Raw genomic sequence first — 20,030 nt, 5'->3', positions numbered from 1 at the left:
GGATCAGCCTCTACCCCCACCGGAGGACCCAGCGGAAGGACGGTCATACTCGACCCCACGTGACCGCTGATGATGCTATGCAGACCGCTTGGGGAGGTGAGTGTATGAAATGTTGTCTTTGCTGGTCCTATCCCTTTACCACGCACCCTATGCTAATTCACACACGCACGCACACACACACACACACACACACACACACACACACACACACAAACACACACGCGCGCGCGCTTGTATGTACACACAGACGCATGCCTCTGTTTACGTGATACGCTGGGAACACGTCATGACCATCTATACAGTCAAACACAAGACAGGAAGGATCAGGGCTGGACACGTCATAGGCACGCGACCAATAGCTGGCGATGCTTGGATGAAGAAGAAGAAGAAGAGACCGGAGGGTCGGCCAGGCAAGATGGGGCTTCAACATGAGACCACATCTACAGTAACGGATATTATCCAAAGCCCACTCGGGTTTCTGTGAATGGGGTCCTAACTGGCAGGAGTGTGTGAATAGCCAGCTGCCTGTACAAAAGAACACAGTGGGACTCTGCTGGAGATAAGGTTCCCCCCTCACCCCCTAATAAATCTGAAAGGCAAGCGAGATTGAGGGTGGTATGTGTGTGTGTGTGTGTGTTGATCTTTTTTTTGGGGGGGGGGAGTTGTGGAGGGTAGTAGCAGCCAAAATAGAGTGGGAAAAAGTAGAGAGAAATTAACAAAAGCAGGGAGGAGAAGGCTGGGAGATCAGATGAGAAATGGAGCATAATCACAGCAGATTATCGTCTCTGATGGAAACAGACGGGCGGGATCAGTGAGATATCTTGAGAGATCCCTGTGAAGAACAGCACAATCCTAAACCAGTCAATTAAGTCCCTGTCGTCGGGAAGAGGGCTATGACCGAATGTTGGAGCACCGACCCTAAAGGGACGGTGGCTCAGAGTCCCCTGTATGTGGCTCGGTTAAGACTAAGGGACACACTTCGTTATTTGTGTGCAACTGTCCACACTAGACTTTGGGTTTCTTTAGTGGGTGTTGGCCCCAGCTGGGGAAAATGGCGTCCTTAATGGGTGGGGAATAATTAGCTAAGGTGTGGTTGAAGAAGAGGATTTTTTTTTTTAATTGTAAAGGAAAAGCACACACTTTTGCTGCTGTGATAGTGTATGTATGTTGTCAGCAAATGCTGAAAATATCTCCTTCCATCAACCATGTGTTAAATGTCCTTAAATATGTCTATGTGAGTAGATTGTGAAGTGGTTGTGGTGTGTGGTGTGTGTGTGTGTGTGTGTGTGTGTATAAATATAGTATATACATATGTGTGTTAGGCTTGTGTGTGTGTGTGTGTATATATATATATATATATATATATATATATACACATATGTGTGTTAGGGTTGTGTGTGTGTGTGTGTGTGTGTGTGTGTGTGTGTGTGTGCCGTCATGAATCCTTAAGTGAAATGGTTGTACCCCCCAAGCACACAAGCACAATGCAGACTTTAATGGAGTTCTCATACCTGTGATTGCTCAATGAAACAGAAATCATGTCAGGGTTCCATTTCCCCCAAAACGACTCATCCACAATGAAAGGTTTTACAACAAATGGCACATATACTATGATTACATTTACATGGAAACCAATTACCTAACTGCAGGGAGACATTGGTTAAAGGGTTTACATAAAACAAACAAACAAACAAACAAACAAATAAATAAATAGAATGAAAACATCAGAATCAGCTTCAGAATCACAATCATGTTTATTGGCTTCCGTGGCTCTTTCACTGTACTTACCATAGAATAACAACCCTACAACACAACACCTTCAGATATATACACAAGGGTTGACTCATACAGGTGAAATAAGAGGTGAGGAAGTGCAAAGTGCAGATAATATATCAGAGATGCTGAAATGGATGTTAGCAGGTTACTTACATGCCTGGGGTAGATGGACAGGGCAGAGTGTACCAGTATACGTACAATGTACAGTACAGTATGTACAACATGGTTGGATTTATTGACACCGTTAAACGTTCATTTGAATGACAGCCCATGGAAAGAAACTGTTTTTATATCTGGTTGTTTTGGGGTACAGTGCTCTGTAGCGCCCACCAGAGGGGAGGAATTGGAACATGTTGTGACCGGGGTGTGATGGGTCTGTAGTGATGTTGCCTGCTCGTTTCCTGAGGTGGATAAGTCCTGAATGGAGGGCAGGTTGGCACCAATGATTTTCTCTGCAGACTTAACTGTCTGTTGCAGTCTGTCCCTGTCCTGCTCAGTGGCCGATCCAAACCAGACAGTGATGGATGTGCAGAGGACAGACTGGATTATTACAGTGTAGAACTCAATCAACAGTTCTTGAAGCCGTTTGAATTTCTTGAGCTGGCGGAGAAAGTACATCCTCTGCTGGGCCTTTTTGATGATTGCGTCTATGTTGGATGCCCTAACCTTAGGTCCCGGGAGATTGTAGAGCCCAGAAATCTGTAGGTTTTCACCATAGACACTGTGCTGTTGAGTGTAGGGGGGGCGCAGTGTTGGGGTGCTCCTTTTGAAGTCCACTGCCATCTCCACTGTTTTGAGTGTGTCCAGGTCTAGGTTGTTTTGGCCACACCAGAGGGCCAGCTGATCAACCTCCCATCTATATACAGACTCACCACCATCCTGGATTATAATTAAAACCTGATTACTTTCACTAGAGAAGAACTGCTTTAAATCAGGCCGTGAAATCCAAACAGATTTACACTGGCTTTCACAAACCTGGAGAGTTTTTTGCAGATCTTAGTGGCTCTCTGTGAGACATGGAGTCAAAAAAAGACGGAGTTAGTGGGCTGGTGCATTGGTGAGGCTCTGAACAATCAGGTATCATGAGATTTCATATCATTGTCATGAAATTTAATCTATGAAATTGTGCTGGGGGACACGATGTCACTGACATTTTCTTGTCCAGCACCACTAAGTTGTATGGGCCACGTTCTTCTTGTGCGAGTCATGTTATCAAGATGCTGGCTCTGGCTGGTCTGGCCTCCCGGGAGAATGGTGGTCACTTACATATATTTGAAAACACAAAAACTACGGCGGTTAGGGTAGTTTTTGTGTTTCAAATATATGTAAGTGACCGCCATTAGGTAGGTGGCACATGTCTAATCGGCATCCTCATGAATGGCCAGATCCAGAGTGTCCTCGCAGAACATTGCCCAGAGCTTCACACTCCTTCCACCAGCTTGTCGTCTTCCCATAGTGCATCCCGGTGCCATCGCTTCCTCAGGTAAACTGCACACACATACACAGCCATCCATGTGATCTAAAAGAAAAGGGAACTCGTTGAACCAGGCCACCTTCGTCCACTTCTCCAAGGTCCAGTTCCAACACTCGCATGTTCATTGTAGGCACTTTTGACGGTGGACAGGGGTCATCATGAGCACTCTGACCAGTCTGTGGCTAGGCAGCCCCATACGCAGCAGGGTACTTATTTGTCCCGAGGGACATTTTTCTTGGACATAGAGGTTATAATATGCATTATAGTGCAGTAACAAACATAAAGTGCTTAGCACAAAAAAGTGCAGACATAACATGCATTCAAAAACGTGCAACACCGCCCCTCATTTCACACCCTCCTTTTTCCTGAGTTTAGGATATTCACTGATAGAGAAGGATGAAAGTTGTTCTACCTATTCATGTATATATTTTCCTGTATTTAATTGGGACCCTGTAGCATCTACCCGATGGGAACAGTTCATCTTCTGAATACAGGACATGAGCGGGGTAAGCGATAATTGTTCTTGCCTGTTTAACTATTGTCTTCTCAAAGAGCATTTGGAGGTAAGGATGCTCCCTCACCCCTATCACTTTCATTGCTGTGTGGAACCAAGCTGAAATTCCATAATGTAATATACTCTCTATCACAGCATGATACAATACCATCATTACTGTCTGTCCAACCCCAAACACCCTGAGTCTGTGCAAAAAATAGAGACACCATTGGATCCTAGTACATACATAATTCACATGGACATTCCAAGACAATACAGTCAATATGTACACCCAAGTATTCGTAAGAATGAACCTGGGTAGTACAAGCGTTATGGGTCAGTAGTGGAGAATGATCCTGTGGCTGTGCTGGATGAAAAATAATTTCTTCTGTTTTCTTAGTGTTTACAGTGAGATGATGGTCATCACACAATTGTACACACTGTTCAACCTCCAAACATTCCTCCTGTAACCATCATTAAAAGGTTCTGTGACTTGTGCCACAGCAGACCTTTGGTCAGTTTTGAGCAGACAGGATAACCTTGGACGCCCCACACCCTGTTGCCGGTTTGTGGTTTGTCCCTCCTTTGACCACTGTGAGTAGGTACTCAGCACTGCTGACCAGGAGCACCCCACAACCCTTGCTGTTTCAGAGATGCGCTGACCCTGTCGTCTGGTCATAACAATCTGGCCCTTGTCAAAGTCGCTCAGGTCTTTACGCCTGCCCATTAATCCTGCATCCAGCACGTTGACTACAAGAACTGATTGTTTGCCTACCATCTAATCTACCCAGACCTTGACATGCACCCTTATTTGGAGATGATCTACGTTATTCGGGTCCCTGTGAGTGGTCGTGATGTTTTGGCTCATCAGTGTAGTTGTTCTGTACATTAAGTCTCTCCAATAATAAGGCGTTTCACAGTATTTTTTATTTTTCAAATAATGTCCAATTCACAGGGTCTGGTGACCTTTTGAATGTAGTTTCCAAAGGAAGATTAAAGGTTGACAATACCATTTGTACCATATTTTAAAGCTACGAAGGAGACTTTCCACCCAACGGTGGTAGATGAAGTGGCATGCTGTTTTAGTTGACTGTGATTCTTTTAAAACTGAGTTTCATGTCGCTAGAATAATGTAGGAAAACCCTCGTGGATCATGGCTTCCAACACTCACTTCTATTTGTTTAATTTCTTTATAACCAACAAAATCAAAGTAGTTTCAGTTTAAATACAATAAATATAACATTCACATGAGAAAAATGCTACTCTACAAATCTGTAAAATACATAATGTCCTGTGTGCCCATAAGATGTTGTGGAAAATCAAAGGCTATGCGCAGCGATCAACAAGTAAGCAAATCAAACAAACCCTTGATATAAGATTATTTTTTTCCCATCGGGGCTTGGGGGTATGTTTTCAACACCAGTACCAATTAAAAGGTAATATGGCCTGGCAGCCTGTCCAGGGTGTCTCCCCGCCTGCCGCCCAGTGACTGCTGGGATAGGCTCCAGCATCCCCGCCACCCCGAGAGCAGGGTAAGCGGCTTGGATAATGGATGGAGGGATGTTACCATGAAAACCCTCTCTCATGCAGCTTTAACGAATCAGAAGACTGATCACTTACTTTAGTGCTGTAATGGGGTTATGCTTACTCAGACTTTAACCTTATCCCAACAACAATGACCAGATGAAGCCGTTCACACGACTGTCTCTAAACTCCAGCTAATGTCCTCACCGCTTCATCACTGGGGGATTCATTTGCATGGACACATGCTCACTGATGCCTTAGTGCTAAAAAATAAAAAAATAAAATAAATAAAAACGACATAATTCTGCACCGTATAGAAACCAGCAGTAAACAGAGCCAGTATCTAAACAGGTAAGTTTCTCAATTCTCAATTAGATAAGTAATTAGATTCTTAGGAACTTAAATTGGCAGACATGTAAATTTAAATTCTGAAGACGTTTTATAGCCTTGACAGAAATTAGATAGTTTATTATTTATTTTTGAAACATCAGCTGTACCCCTTTGAATGACCTGCATTACTTCATATTGTTGCTCTGTAACTGCTTTTACACAAACTTGCCCTTGACGAGTTTATATAAAAGCTGTTTACAGAGGAACAAAATAAAAAAAAACCAGCAGTCTTTGCTGTGTCGGGTATGTTGTTGTGTTTCAAAATTGGTAATATTGCAAATGGCTTACAATGATGCTTAATATCAAACTAATTGATAGTACTAGTTGAGCAGTACTTGATCTTTCACTAACCAAAAAAAAAAGAAATGAACTTAGAAATTTAGAACAATATAACGAACCACGACAATGCGGATGTGGATGCACAATATTGCATTATTAAACCCAACAACATGAGATTCATTCTTTCAAGAGGAGATTCTCCACCCGTAAACAGTAGCACTCATAAAATACTTAAAGGACATTTTTCATTTCACTGTGCTGTTGTCATCTGCCGGGTCATAAAGACGTGATAAATACCAACAAATAAACCATATGTTTCCAAACAAGCCTTCAGTTTCCCACCTTATCCATCACAGCGGTACTGAGCTCTTACTGGGAACCATCAAGCAGCTGCAGGCCTCGTCTCCGCTCCTGCTCCTCACGCAGGCACGAAGGCCGATTAACTGCATGGCTGCCTGAGTACATGTTTGCACTGGAAAGTGTGTTTCTGTTTTCACATTTCTTGCATATTGTTTTCAAACAACGTGCATGCATCGCTGTCTCTCTCTAAAATGCAAAATTGTGCGCACATATGTGAGTGCACGTATGTGCAGACAGCAGCAGCCGCCTCTCCATCTTTTGCCATCTGGATAATTGATCATTCATGTTCATAAAAGAAACGAGGGGGGAATTTGTTATAATGGGCCACTTCTTTAACGGTGCACAGCACCTCTGTTTTCTGTCTGTTTATCACGTCTGTTGCCTCCTGATTTTACACTTCTGCGTACAGCGGCCATCTGCCATGATGATGATGATGATGATGAAGAGGCTGTTATGTGAAGGGATTATGTATTATCGTGAAATACCTGAAGATGATCGGTGACCTGATGCATTTAGTGGTCTAGTGTATGCATTTAAGGCCTTTGTAGACGAGTACCCGTGCTGCAGTGTTGCAGCACGGGTGCGAGACTGACAGGCAGGGAGACGCGCCCAACTCCACCGACAAATTATTCCTGTCACAAGAATGCATACTTGTGTTTAGTTATGTTTTTTGCACTCATAAATACCAGCATGCATGTCCAGACACAGCTGGGCTTTTCTTTGCTTTATAGCCTGTGGATGGCGCGCCAGTAAATCACACCGAACGGACGTTCACGTGTAAACGGTGCCCGACTGACAGGCTGCACTGTCTTAGTCTCAGCCCTCTTTTAGAACTGTTTATTCCCAAACGAACTATTTGTCAACCGAATGCGCGCGCACACGCACGCACACACATCGCATCACAAATGTATGCCTACATACATCTCTGAAAAGCCCTGGAATGTATTTTTAAGTGCACATTAAAAATCAACAGCAAACAAGGTAGATTCCGATTTGCAGAAAATGGGCAAAAACGTGTTCTCTATCAAACTCCGTGAACAAAAAAAATCTGCTGTCCCGTCCTCATCTCCTCCCCCTTTCTCTCTCTCTCCCCCCCTCACACACACACACACACAGATAACACTGGCACAGATGCATCGAGCAAATCAGTAACTAGCAATTGGTGGGCTTGTAATAAACAGCAACATTGGCCCCCATCATTTAGCGAGGACGATTGTCTATGTAATCAGACTCGCTTCCTCGTGATATTCTTTCATCCAGTCTTCCCCTCTCTCTCGTTCTCAAATGGCTTTTTCCACCTCGCTCCCTGCGCATTATGTAGATAACCTGGGGATGCCATATATCCCCAGCAGGTCAAACGGGGGTCACAATCACACACTGTGACAGAAGGAGCCAATTCCAGTCCATCATGCAGGGGAGGGGCCTGTTTGTGGGGTCTGCGTGCTGCTGCGTGGACGGACGCCCGTGCTTTTTAACCATGCGCGCACATTTGTGCATGAATGTGCACGTGTCGGTGGACCGAGGTGCAGGAGCTGCAGAGTCCATTACACAGAATGGAATGAAGGAAGGGAGCAACGCGGGGGGGGGGGGGGGGACTGCGGCGACTCTCCCCCCCCGCCACGGGAGGGGGGGGACTGGGCAGAGACGACGAAATGCAAAAAGAGAGGAAGAGATGGGTAAACTTTAATCACACACACACACACACACACACACACACACACACACACACACACACACACACACACAGTGCAGACATTACACACTTGTTTTTTTTTAAATTTATTTTCTTGGCTAACAGCAAATATTGATATTTTGAATAGAAGGTATTTGAATTTTTGGAGAAAACAAACACAACCGTGAAGCAGCAGACAAAGCAACATTTAAAATAAGATCGTTATCTGGTGGAGATAAAAAAATAATCATTTATATTAAAAAAGGTGAAAATGATGTGAAACAAGAGCAAAAGGTCCTTGTATTGCAAGTGGGGCTGAGGCTCACAGCAACACTTTCATTCTTGTTTATCTGTTACTTAACTTTTGGCATTGTGTTATCTTTTTCATTTATTTATTTGTTTGTTTATTTATCTATTCATTCATTCATTCATCTAGTTCATCCCTTATTTATTTATTCATCTGTTTATCAAACTATCCAAAGCAAATTTCATTTCAGGTCCATTCAGTGCATACATCCAGATTAAAAATAGATTCCAGAACAACTGTTACTTTTATGTCTTAGTTCAGTGACACACAAAATATTACATTATAAAAGATGTGTCGTGTATGGATTGTGTGTACTGAACGCATATATGAATTCATCAACTATATATTGATGTTTTATATTGCAATGCGCCCTCTGCTCTGGCAGCGCTGCAGATTCTTGCTAATTATAAATGTGCGCGAGGCATCTTCAAACCTTAATATGTACACAACTATCTGCTTTAATAGTGTTTATGGTGGAATTTAATATTCATAGATTTTTCCCCTTGCAGGGTATTATGTTGGCAAACCTATTAAAATGCACCGCATTTCAGGGGTTTCATTCCTGTGGCCCACGTCTGTTCATTCTGCGTTATGTTTCATGAGCCAGGCAGGGTTTCTGGTCGTGGCTGTTTTCATACTGCCATAAAGCCAGCATCCCTCTGTACAACTGTGCAATCAAAAAGATTAAACCGTTATTATTATTAGTGATTTCTCCAGAAATTAGCAGATCCAACTCAATCTTGGAACAAAGACAACCGTTTGTCCACTTCCTCGGGTAGTGTTGAACACGGTGTAAGAATGTGAGCACACTGAGTCTAGCTCTTTGTGAGTGTGCTGCAGAGTCTTCAGCCCAGTCTCTGTTCACTTGTCCAGAATCTACGTCACACACACAGCTTCACCTGACTCATGCTGAGCTGTCATGTGGAGCTTCTGCAATACTGCAAACCATTACCAAACAACCGTGCGTCTGCATAGCACACAAACACACACACAAAAAAAAACATTTTTGTTGATCATGACTGTGTTTCATTTTGTATTGCTGATGTATGCTGACACCTCCTATCTACTCTGTGTTGTCCTAGTCTGTGTTGTCCTGCTCTGTGTTGTCCTGAACTGTGTTGTCCTGCTCTGTGTTGTACCTGCTCTGTGTTGCCCTGCTCTGTGTTTTCCTGAACTGTGTTGTCCTGCTCTGTGTTGTACCTGCTCTGTGTTGTCCTGCTCTGTGTTGCCCTGCTCTGTGTTGTACCTGCTCTGTGTTGTCCTGCTCTGTGTTGTCCTGCTCTGTGTTGCCCTGCTCTGTGTTGTACCTGCTCTGTATTGTCCTGCTCTGTGTGGTCCTGCTCTGTATTGTCCTGCTCTGTGTTGTACCTGCTCTGTGTTGTCCTGCTCTGTGTTGTACCTGCTCTGTATTGTCCTGCTCTGTGTGGTCCTGCTCTGTATTGTCCTGCTCTGTGTTGTACCTGCTCTGTGTTGTGCTGCTCTGTGTTGAACCTGCTCTGTGTTGTCCTGCTCTGTATTGTCCTGCTCTGTGTTGTCCTGATCTGTGTTGTACCTGCTCTGTGTTGTACCTGCTGTGTTGTCCTGCTCTGTGTTGTCCTGCTCCGTGTTGCCCTGCTCTGTGTTGTACCTGCTCTGTGTTGTCCTGCTCTGTATTGTCCTGCTTTGTGTTGTACCCGCTCTGTGTTGTCCTGCTCTGTGTTGTCGTGATCTGCGTTGTCCTGCTCTGTGTTGCCCTGCTCTGTGTTGTCCTGCTATGTGTTGTATTGCTCTGTGTTGTCCTGCTCTGTGTTGTACCTGCTCTGTGTTGTCGTGATCTGTGTTGCCCTGATCTGTGTTGTACCTGCTCTGTGTTGTACCTGCTCTGTGTTGTCCTGCTCTGTGTTGTACCTGCTGTGTTGTCCTGATCTGTGTTGCCCTGCTCTGTGTTGTACCTGCTGTGTTGTCCTGCTCTGTGTTGTACCTGCTCTGTGTTGTACCTGCTATGTGTTGTCCCTGGTTTGTGTTGTACCTGCTCTGTGTTGTCCTGCTCTGTGTTGTACCTGCTGTGTTGTCCTGCTCTGTGTTGTACCTGCTCTGTGTTGTACCTGCTCTGTGTTGTCCTGCTCTGTGTTGTACCTGCTGTGTTGTCCTGCTCTGTGTTGTACCTGCTATGTGTTGTCCCTGGTCTGTGTTGCCTGATGTGTTGTCCTGCTCTGTATTGTCCCTGCTCTGTGTTGTCCTGCTCTGTATTGTCCTGCTTTGTGTTGTACCTGCTCATTGTTGTACCTGCTCTGTGTTGTCGTGATCTGCGTTGTCCTGCTCTGTGTTGCCCTGCTCTGTGTTGTCGTGATCTGTGTTGTCGTGATCTGTGTTGCCCTGCTTTGTATTGTCCGGCTACGTATGTGTTGTATTGCTCTGTGTTGTCCTGATCTGTGTTGTCCTGCTCTGTGTTGTACCTGCTCTGTGTTGTCCTGATCTGTGTTGTCCTGCTCTGTGTTGTACCTACTCTGTGTTGTACCTGCTCTGTGTTGTACCTGCTCTGTGTTGTACCTGCTCTGTGTTGTCCTGCTCTGTGTTGTACCTACTCTGTGTTGTACCTGCTGTGTTGTCCTGCTCTGTGTTGTATCTGCTATGTGTTGTCCCTTGTCTGTGTTGCCTGATGTGTTGTCCTGCTCTGTATTGTCCCTGCTCTGTGTTGTACCTGCTCTGTGTTGCCCTGCTCTGTGTTGTACCTACTCTGTGTTGTACCTGCTCTGTGTTGTCCCTGGTCTGTGTTGCCTGATGTGTTGTCCTGCTCTGTATTGTCCCTGCTCTGTGTTGTCCTGCTCTGTATTGTCCCCGCTCCGTGTTGTCCTGATCTGTGTTGTCCTGCTCTGTGTTGTACCTACTCTGTGTTGTACCTGCTCTGTGTTGTACCTACTCTGTGTTGTCCTGATCTGTGTTGTCCTGCTCTGTGTTGTACCTGCTGTGTTGTCCTGCTCTGTGTTGTACCAGCTCTGTGTTGTACCTGCTATGTGTTGTCCCTGGTCTGTGTTGCCTGATGTGTTGTCCTGCTCTGTATTGTCCCTGCTCTGTGTTGTCCTGCTCTGTATTGTCCCCGCTCCGTGTTGTCCCCGCTCCGTGTCATCCTAGCTCTGTGTTGTCCCACTCTGTGTTGTCCCACTCTGTGTTGTCCTGCTCTGTATTGCACCTGCTCTGTGTTGTACCTACTCTGGGTGGTCCTGCTCTGTGTTGTACTGCTCTGTGTTGTCCTGCTCTGTGTTGCTCTGGTTTGTGTTGTCCTGCTCAGATCAGATTCAGTCTGCATGTGGCAAAACCTGGATGTTGATTCAAAGTGGATGCGACAGGTGGGTACATTCTGTTTACTCATCATGGTGTGTGGGTGTGTATGTGTGTGTGTGTGTGTGTGTGTGTGTGTGTGTGTGTGTGTGTCTGTGTGTGTGTCTGTGTGTGTGTCTGTGTGTGTGTCTGTGTGTGTGTGGGCCCGTGTTCATGCTTCAAAAAGCCTCTGACATTAGGGTGTTTTACTTGGGGATAGTGCAGAGATAGGAGAAGAGGAAAACGTGTACGTGTGTGAGTACATGTAAGTAGGATGGATTGTGTTCACACATTTATGTGAGTAAATGTGCCAGTCCATTGGTCAGACAAACAAAAGACTTCCAAAGGCAACAACACGGGACGGTGACAAAACTTGCATGGTTAGAAACGAGGAATTTTGAACAAATTCTTCATCTTGTTCTTGGTTTTGTTTTACCTTTGTTTGTTTATTTCATTTTTTTTAAATTGTATTTTGATGGGGTTTTATTTTTCGGTTATTTAAGCCTGAAAAAAAGAAAGCCAGTCCACCTGTTCAGTGCTCCTGAACTATGGCGGTGATATAACATATGCTGCAGTGCCCCTTGTGGTGATTCAGCAGAACAGCATGGGCTTATTTACTTCCACGTGAAGAGGAGTAAAAGGTCCTTTTCATGTGGGACAGCATTGCCTTTTTTTCCAGCAGGTGTAAAAGCTGCGGCGAACATGGTGCGGCTCTCATGGACGAGTCTAATTTATTTGCAAACCTGACCAGATAATGAAATAGCTAGTATAAGCAGTGGTCTGTGTGTGTGTGTGTGTGTGTGTGTGTGTGTGCGCGCGCATGTCTTTCTGTCTGTATATTCATGTATGAGTGTGTGTGCATATCTACATGTTTTTGTGGTACTGCGTTGACATCCCATTACAAAGGCTTTGTTTTCACTGTTACATTTGCAACTGCCTTGTGAATAATGCATGTAAAAAAAAAAAACCCCAAAACCCCCCCCCCCCCCCAAAAAGACCCCAAAAAAACCACCAAAAATACAAATCCACTGGCTGTGTCACCAGTTTTAAAACGCTGTGCCTGCATGGCAGTAGGTGGTAGACTAGTCCCTTCAGTAGCAGAGGAAGGTTTGGCATGATTCAAACTTTGCCGCTAACGTGGGGGAAATGAGCCCAGGTAGCACGCTGAAAGATGAGGAGGTGTGCTGGAGAGAGGAAAGCTGACCTCGGAACGCCAGATCTCTGATGGCCCTCTTGCAGAGCTTTCTCAGCATCGCCTCATCAGCTCAGTTTAGGCTGACTGGCCCACTCTTTCCACTTGTTGATCGCTGCTACATTTCCATCAACAGGGATGCTGTGCATCCGCTTTCTGACCATTATGTTTCATGAATACATGATCCCTAATGGTTGGCACGGTGGCGCAGTGGTTAGCGCAGTCGCCTGACAGCAAGAAGGTCCTGGGTTCGAGCCCCGGGGTAGTCCAACCTTGGGGGCGGGGTAGTCCAACCTTGGGGGGAGGGGCGTTCCGTCCCGTCCCGGTTCGTCCTCTGTGTGGAGTTTGCATGTTCTCCCCGTGTCTGCGTGGGTTTCCTCCGGGAGCTCCGGTTTCCTCTCACAGTCCAAAAACATGTAGGTTAGGTGAATCAGCTGTACTACATTGTCCCTGTGTGTGCGTGCGTGCGTGCGTGTGTGTGTGTCGGCCCTGTGATGGCCTGGCGGCAAGTCCAGGGTGTCTCCCTGCCTGCCACCCAATGACTGCTGGGATAGGCTCCCGTGACCCCGAGAGCAGGGTAAGCGGTTTGGATAATGGATGGATGGATGGATGGATGGATGGATGGATGATCCCAAAAGACAGTGCTTAAAACCGGACATTTATACATTTACACATGCCTAGGTCAGGGGTATATAGCATCACTATTACATGTGACCTAAGGTAACAGAGGGACAGGTCAGGCAACATGCAGTTTGTCCACTTTACTTTCTTGCAGGTAATTTGTGACTACAGGTTGAGGCTTTGCTCTGTTGAGTCGGCGGTGGACCCATGCTCAGTACCTCTGGTGCCCTTATGTTCAAGTGACATTTTTGTCCTCCAGTACTGGAAATCCTCTCACAAAATACATCACTTTTGACCTGACTGTCAAATCAATACCTTCAGCTGTGCTGGTGCACTTGGCTGGCTTTACTGGCTGAAGTTGCCGCACACCAAGAGCCCTCATTTAAACAGTCCCTCCCATCATGCAAGAGTCCTATACTTACAGTACTTTTATGGCCCTTTTTCCAAGTCATGGTTAGGAGGAACGTCCCAAGTGCCCGAGTGTTGAACACTTGAGAAAGAGGGCTTTCACAGGCACTGAAGGCAAGTGAGCAGAGATTGAGGAGCTGCTGCTCTTCGGCAAGTTTCACCAATCTGGTGTAGCTGCGCATCCAGTAAGTCCAAATGCTCTTTAGTGGGGACTGAAGATGGGACCAAAGATTGGCTTTTAGATGCATGTGAGTTGAACTCATTGTTGTACTTTTTGCTCCTGCCATCAGTTTTTTTTAAAGTAACTATTTGGTGAATAAGTCTCTTCTCATATTGTTCTCAAGTTGTGAGTTCTTACAGATATGTAACTAAACGTGTCTTTTTTTATCATAGTCAATAGACAAATACATCACGTTGTTATTTTTGATAAAACAAATGAAGTGGAGGCACGATGGCACAGTGGTTAGTGCCGTCACCCCACAGCAAGAAGGTCTTGGGTTCGAGTCCCAGGGTAGTCCAACCTTGGGGGTCGTCTTCTGTGTGGAGTTTGCATGTTCTTCCCGTGTCTGTGTGGGTTTCCTCCGGGTGCTCCGGTTTCCTCCCAGAGTCCAAAGACATGTAGGTCAGGTGAATCAGCCGTACTAAACTGTCCCTAGGAGTGTGTGTGTGTGTGCATGTGTGTGTGCGCGCCCTGTGATGGCCTGGCGGCCCTGTCTCCCCGCCTGCCGCCCAAAGACTACTGGGATAGGGGCTCCAGCATCCCGCAATCCCGATTTTGATAAGCGGCTTGGTTAATGGATGGATGGATGGATGGATGGATGTGAGGATAATTAGGAATTACCCAAGAGATCCTTGGTGTAAACATGTCTGCGGCCTCTGCTGAATAACACTTGTTTATGTAACCCATCTAAAATACAGGGCTACTAATACCCAGAATGCCATTTAGTGGCGCAATTGCGTGTTGCTGCCAGAAGACCCAAGTCAAGTCAAGTGTATTTATATAGCACATTTAAAACAACCACAGTTGAACCAAAGTGCTGCTCAGGCTTAACATACAATATAAAATAAGTGACACATATCAATATAAAAATATATGTAAAGCAAACATAATAAAATAAAGAATATAAAATGTAAACAATAAAACTTGAGAGTAAACGTATATTTGCACAATAAAAGCACGGTGTCAAGCTCAACTTGAATTGAATGCCAGCGAGAAGAGGTAGGTCTTTAACACAGATTTAAAAGTCTCTAGGGTCTGGGCAGATCTGATGTGTACTGGTAGATTGTTCCAGAGATCAGGGGCAGCAGCAACTGCAGAGGCTCTGTTGCCCCTATTCTTAAGCCTGGATCTGGGAACATGTAGGAGCATCTGGTTTATTGACCTGAGTGCTCTGACTGGTGTATGATGATGCATTAGCTCAGATAAATAAGGTGGTGCCAGCCCATTTAAAGACTTAAAAACAAGTAATAAAGTAATAAGAATAAGTAATAAGAGAGCACATACACGCTGTGCATGTAAGAGGTAGAGAGCGTTACATGAGGTCGCTTCCTTTCGCCAGAAGTTTCTTCCAGGAAAATAAAAAGTGTTGCAAAGCGACTAGAGATGCCCGGTATGAAACGCCACAAAACCGTCCGAAGATGTTGCTTCTTTCCACGCATCAGCACTAATATAAGCTATTGTTTTATCAGAGCTGTGAACTGCCCCTGAAAGAAACGGTTTCTATCAAATAATTGTCTTTTAAACTCCAGTGAGTAAATCACATGCTAGCGCTGTTAGCTAACGTTAGCCATTCGAGGCGGGAATTCAAGTTACGACACAATTAAAACCAATCGGGGTATGGGAATGTTGTCTAATGTCGGTAATTAAAACTTCATGTAAGTAGTAATTCAATTCATATTAATTTCAAGGTGGCACATATTGCAATGTTTAAAATGATTAAAAGTTGATATAATACTAGTAAAAAGTTGTAAGACAAAGAGATAAATAATTTATTAATGCTAAAATACCAAGTGTTGCTGCGGTGTATGGCAATTCATTATGTTTTAAGTATATCCTTAATTTTTGGTTATACATTATATTTTAGATGAAACAAATAAGATGATGAGGTCTCATATTAGAAACAGAAAGAGAGTAGGGGGATTTATTACACTGCGCTTTCTGTGTAGGTTGGGTTTTTTGAATTTCCAGATACAATCTGGAGGATGCAGTGACGGCAAGCCCAGTCCAGTGAGACGGTCGTGGAAGGAAGCAGCGTGGCCTACCGATCTGTCCACATAAGACGTACGGCTAGCTCCATTCATTCATGAAGACAACAGACAAGAACCCATACACACTAGTAACTCTACCCAGGTAGAAATAGTCACAGTAGTATACCCAATACACACACAAATACAAGGAGCTGAACTCAATACACACACACACACACACACACACACACACACACACACACACACACACACACACACACACACACACACACACACACACACACACACACAAGGACAAGGAACTGAGCTTTTGGGTTTAAACCGCCTTAGTTTGGATTTAAAACTCCTTAGTTCACCTGTGCCCCTGTCCATAGGGTTAGTGGTTGTGTCAGGAAGGGCATCCGATGTAAAATTTCGCCAAATCATTATGTGGATTGACAAGACCGCCATCGGTGCTGTGGCCTCACAGAGTACCGATGGACACCATCAAATCCGCCGTGGCGACCCCTGGGAAACAAGGAACAAGCCGAAAGAAGAAGACGAGTTTAAAGGAGCATTCATTGTTTCCAACTGAAGAGGACTTACTTATTTTTCCTATTTTTATTAATCACCTAAATATTAAGAAACGCATCACTGCAGGGCTCCAGACTAACTTTTTCCACTAGGAGGCTCCTTCCTGAAAATTTTAGGAGCACCAGCACACAATTTAGGGGCACCACTTAAATCGACACGCAATGCAACACGTTGGTATTTTTTCCGTCTTAACTGTATTACTGATAAATGCTTTGATAATAAATAGGTCACTTACGGAAACAGCAATGTGCTGCTTTATTTTAAATGTCACATAGTGAGGTAGTGCTTAAGAGCAAAAAACAATGAGTTAAATGACATATAAACTTTAAAGTGCTTTTTTTTAAACATAGGCACCAAATGATACATTTATAAATGTAACCACAAGGTATGTGGTCAGTAACATTACTGTACAGCACAAGAACCTAAACAAAACAAGTCGAGTAAAGTAAAACTGAACTAAGAGAGTCTACATCTCCTTCCCTTCCCTTTACTTTAGAGCACATCCCCCTGATGGCCACTAGGAGGCTTTCAATAGTTCGTTTCATTGTTCGTTTGACAGCGAGAGCAAGTCATACTGAGTGGCCACTGACATCCCGCGCTGCTTTGTTTTGGTCACGTCACGAGAGCCTCGCGGTAACTCCTCTCTCTCACACGTGTACACACACACACACACACACACACACACACACACACACACACACACACACACACACACACACACACACATACACACACACGCCAAGACCACTCAATCACACACAAGTTCTCGCTCTCACTGCAAGTCGCACCAGTGCGCCTAGCTTTAAATTTTACTCGCACTGACGCCACAACTAGGCGCAAAATGCGACTACATGGTCGCACTCTGGAGCCCTGGGGTGTTGAACCTCCTCACTGGGCTTTGAATACAGTCAAATGAAGCAGTCGTTTAAGCCTCCAAAAACCGTGATATATTTCCGTTTCAAAAACAGAAGCTCACAGTCGTCACATGAGGTCATCGAGATGGCGCCGCGTACAGTAGCCTCGGTTCTGCGCTCTACTGCACGTTTTTTGTTTTGTTTTGCTTATTTAGCTTCCAGCGCCCACTCACTGATCACACGCAACAAGGAATAACTTTTAAGCCTCCAACTGGACAAACTGAACAGACTTATTTACCGACTTAAACCGAACGTTTTAGTCCTGCCGAGCTCTTAATCAGTACTGCCCTGTGACAATGACGCCGAAGGGGTAAGCCAGCCGAAGCGCTCGTTAAACTGCGACAAGGGGGATTTAGAACCGCGCTCCCGTTAATCCACATGGCGAATGTCCGCTATCTGGCCAACAAGATGGACGAACTCCAACTCATAAATGGGGGGGCGGGGGGGGGGGACTCGGACTTTTCCAGATCTGCCGCCTTGTGTCTCACTGAAACCTGGTTTAGTGAGCACATAACAGACCGTCCAATTCATCTGCCGCAGTTCCAACTCCTCCGAGCGGGCCGCGATACCGAGCGATCGTAAAAATGAAGGGGTGGGGGCATATGCTTCTACATAAAAGAAAGGTTGGTGTACGGATATCAATGTTGAAGAAATAATGTATCCCTCACTTGGAGACCTTCTTTATTGTCTCTAAACCATTATATTCAACGCGGAAATATTCTTAATTTATTCTGGTCGGTGTCTATATCCCACCCCAGGTCTGTGTTAAAGAGGCGTTAAAACACCTGGCTGATCAAATTACAAACATGGAACGCAAATCTCCAGACTCCCTACTCATTATCCTTGGGGATTTTAATAGAGCAAACCTCAGCCACGAACTGTCAAAATACAGACAGCATGTTAAATGTCTCATCAGAGACAAAAACACTCTGAATCATTGCTACACAACATTAAAGGACGCCCATCGCTCTGTCCCCTATGCAGCCCTGGGACTCTCTGATCACTGCCTGATTCATCTTACCCCAACCTACAGGCAGAAACTACAGTCTGCAAGGCCTGTGGTTAAAACTGTGAGGAAATGGAACAATGAGTCAAAACTTGAGCTCCATCTCCAGTGTATGGTGAGGACAGTCACAAAGCCACAGACACGAAATGCATATATGATTTTACTGAATGACGTCAAGGTAACAAGAGAGACGTACACAACCCAAGTAACCCGGGAGTACGCAATACTGTAACGTGCATGGATAAGAAGACACGCTGGCCGCTGGCTAGCGGGTCTGACCCTTTAGTCTAGCGGTTAGCGATGCCTCCTGCGGTGCGGGCGATACGGGTTCGCGTCCCGGCCGCGGCAGTTCCTGTGGTTGCGTTGTCCCCCGAATTCGCTACATTGGTGTCAGAAGTGGGATGGAGCGACCGTAAGGCCATCGGAAGCGTATGCGCCCTGAGGCGTGAAGGAGCTGATATGCTTAAGCGCGGGGACGCGCTTCCTGAAGGAGGGGGGTAGTGTAACGTGCATGGATAAGAAGACATGCTGGCCGCTGGCTCGCGGGTGTGACCCTTTAGTCTAGCGGTTAGCGATGCCTCCTGCGGTGCGGGCGATACGGGTTCGCGTCCCGGCCGCGGCAGTTCCTGTGGTTGCGTTGTCCCCCGAATTCGCTACAATACATTCCTGGCGTCACCCTCTTTCCAGTATAACCAAACCCACCCATAACAGGCATAAGGCAACTCAAAAACAGTGTAGAAAAACACCACTAAGGGCTCAAACATTACAAAGGGCACAGAACATAAGGCACTATCGGATAGAACAGTAACAGAACCTGAAACACGCTGCAAAGGCAGAACACACAGACCCTGAAGGAATTATGAGAATGTCCAACAGTGGCTTGGACAAATAAATAAGAAAGTTACAAAGCAACAAAGTCCTTCAACGACGTGGGAGGCCTGCGGGAGCGGCTGAACGCCAAAGAGCCCCACCTGTATGTGGAATAGCCCCATGGGTTTCTTCATCATAATGATCACTAACTGGACCAGCAGAGCGTTCGTGTCATGGACTCTGCTGGAGCTTCCTGCTCCTCTTAGTCCCCTCCCTTCTGCTGCTTCTCCTGTACACACCCCTCCGCTCATTCTCCAATCAGCACCTGCCAGCTGTCCCCACCAGTACACTGTCTCCACCCACTGGCACTCCCCCTGCATTATCTGTCAGCCTATCAGTTGCTCATTCTGCCACGCTCGTTGCTTGTCTGTTTCATTACCCCAGTATATATTCTGGTCCGTTGGCCCTTGTTGTTTGCCAGATCGTAGTTTGTGCGCCATGCCTGCGTCGTATCCCGCCTGATTGTATGTATTGCCATTTTTTTCTGGATTTTGACCTGTGCCTGCTTCCTTGTTTGAACCTTATGCCCTTCCCTCAGCTCGGTCGGGTTGATTTTTTTTGTTCTTTTTCGATCTCTGGGATGGACTGTACTTCGCTCTGCCAGTAATATCAGTAAAGTCACTCTTTTGTCCAACTCCTGCCTCTGCTCAGTGATTCTGCGTGTGG

This window comes from Lampris incognitus, chromosome 7 (genome assembly GCF_029633865.1).
Source record: "Lampris incognitus isolate fLamInc1 chromosome 7, fLamInc1.hap2, whole genome shotgun sequence".
Lineage (NCBI taxonomy): Eukaryota > Metazoa > Chordata > Actinopteri > Lampriformes > Lampridae > Lampris > Lampris incognitus.
The sequence above is the reverse complement of the archived record's forward strand: the minus strand, read 5'-3'. Positions refer to the sequence as shown.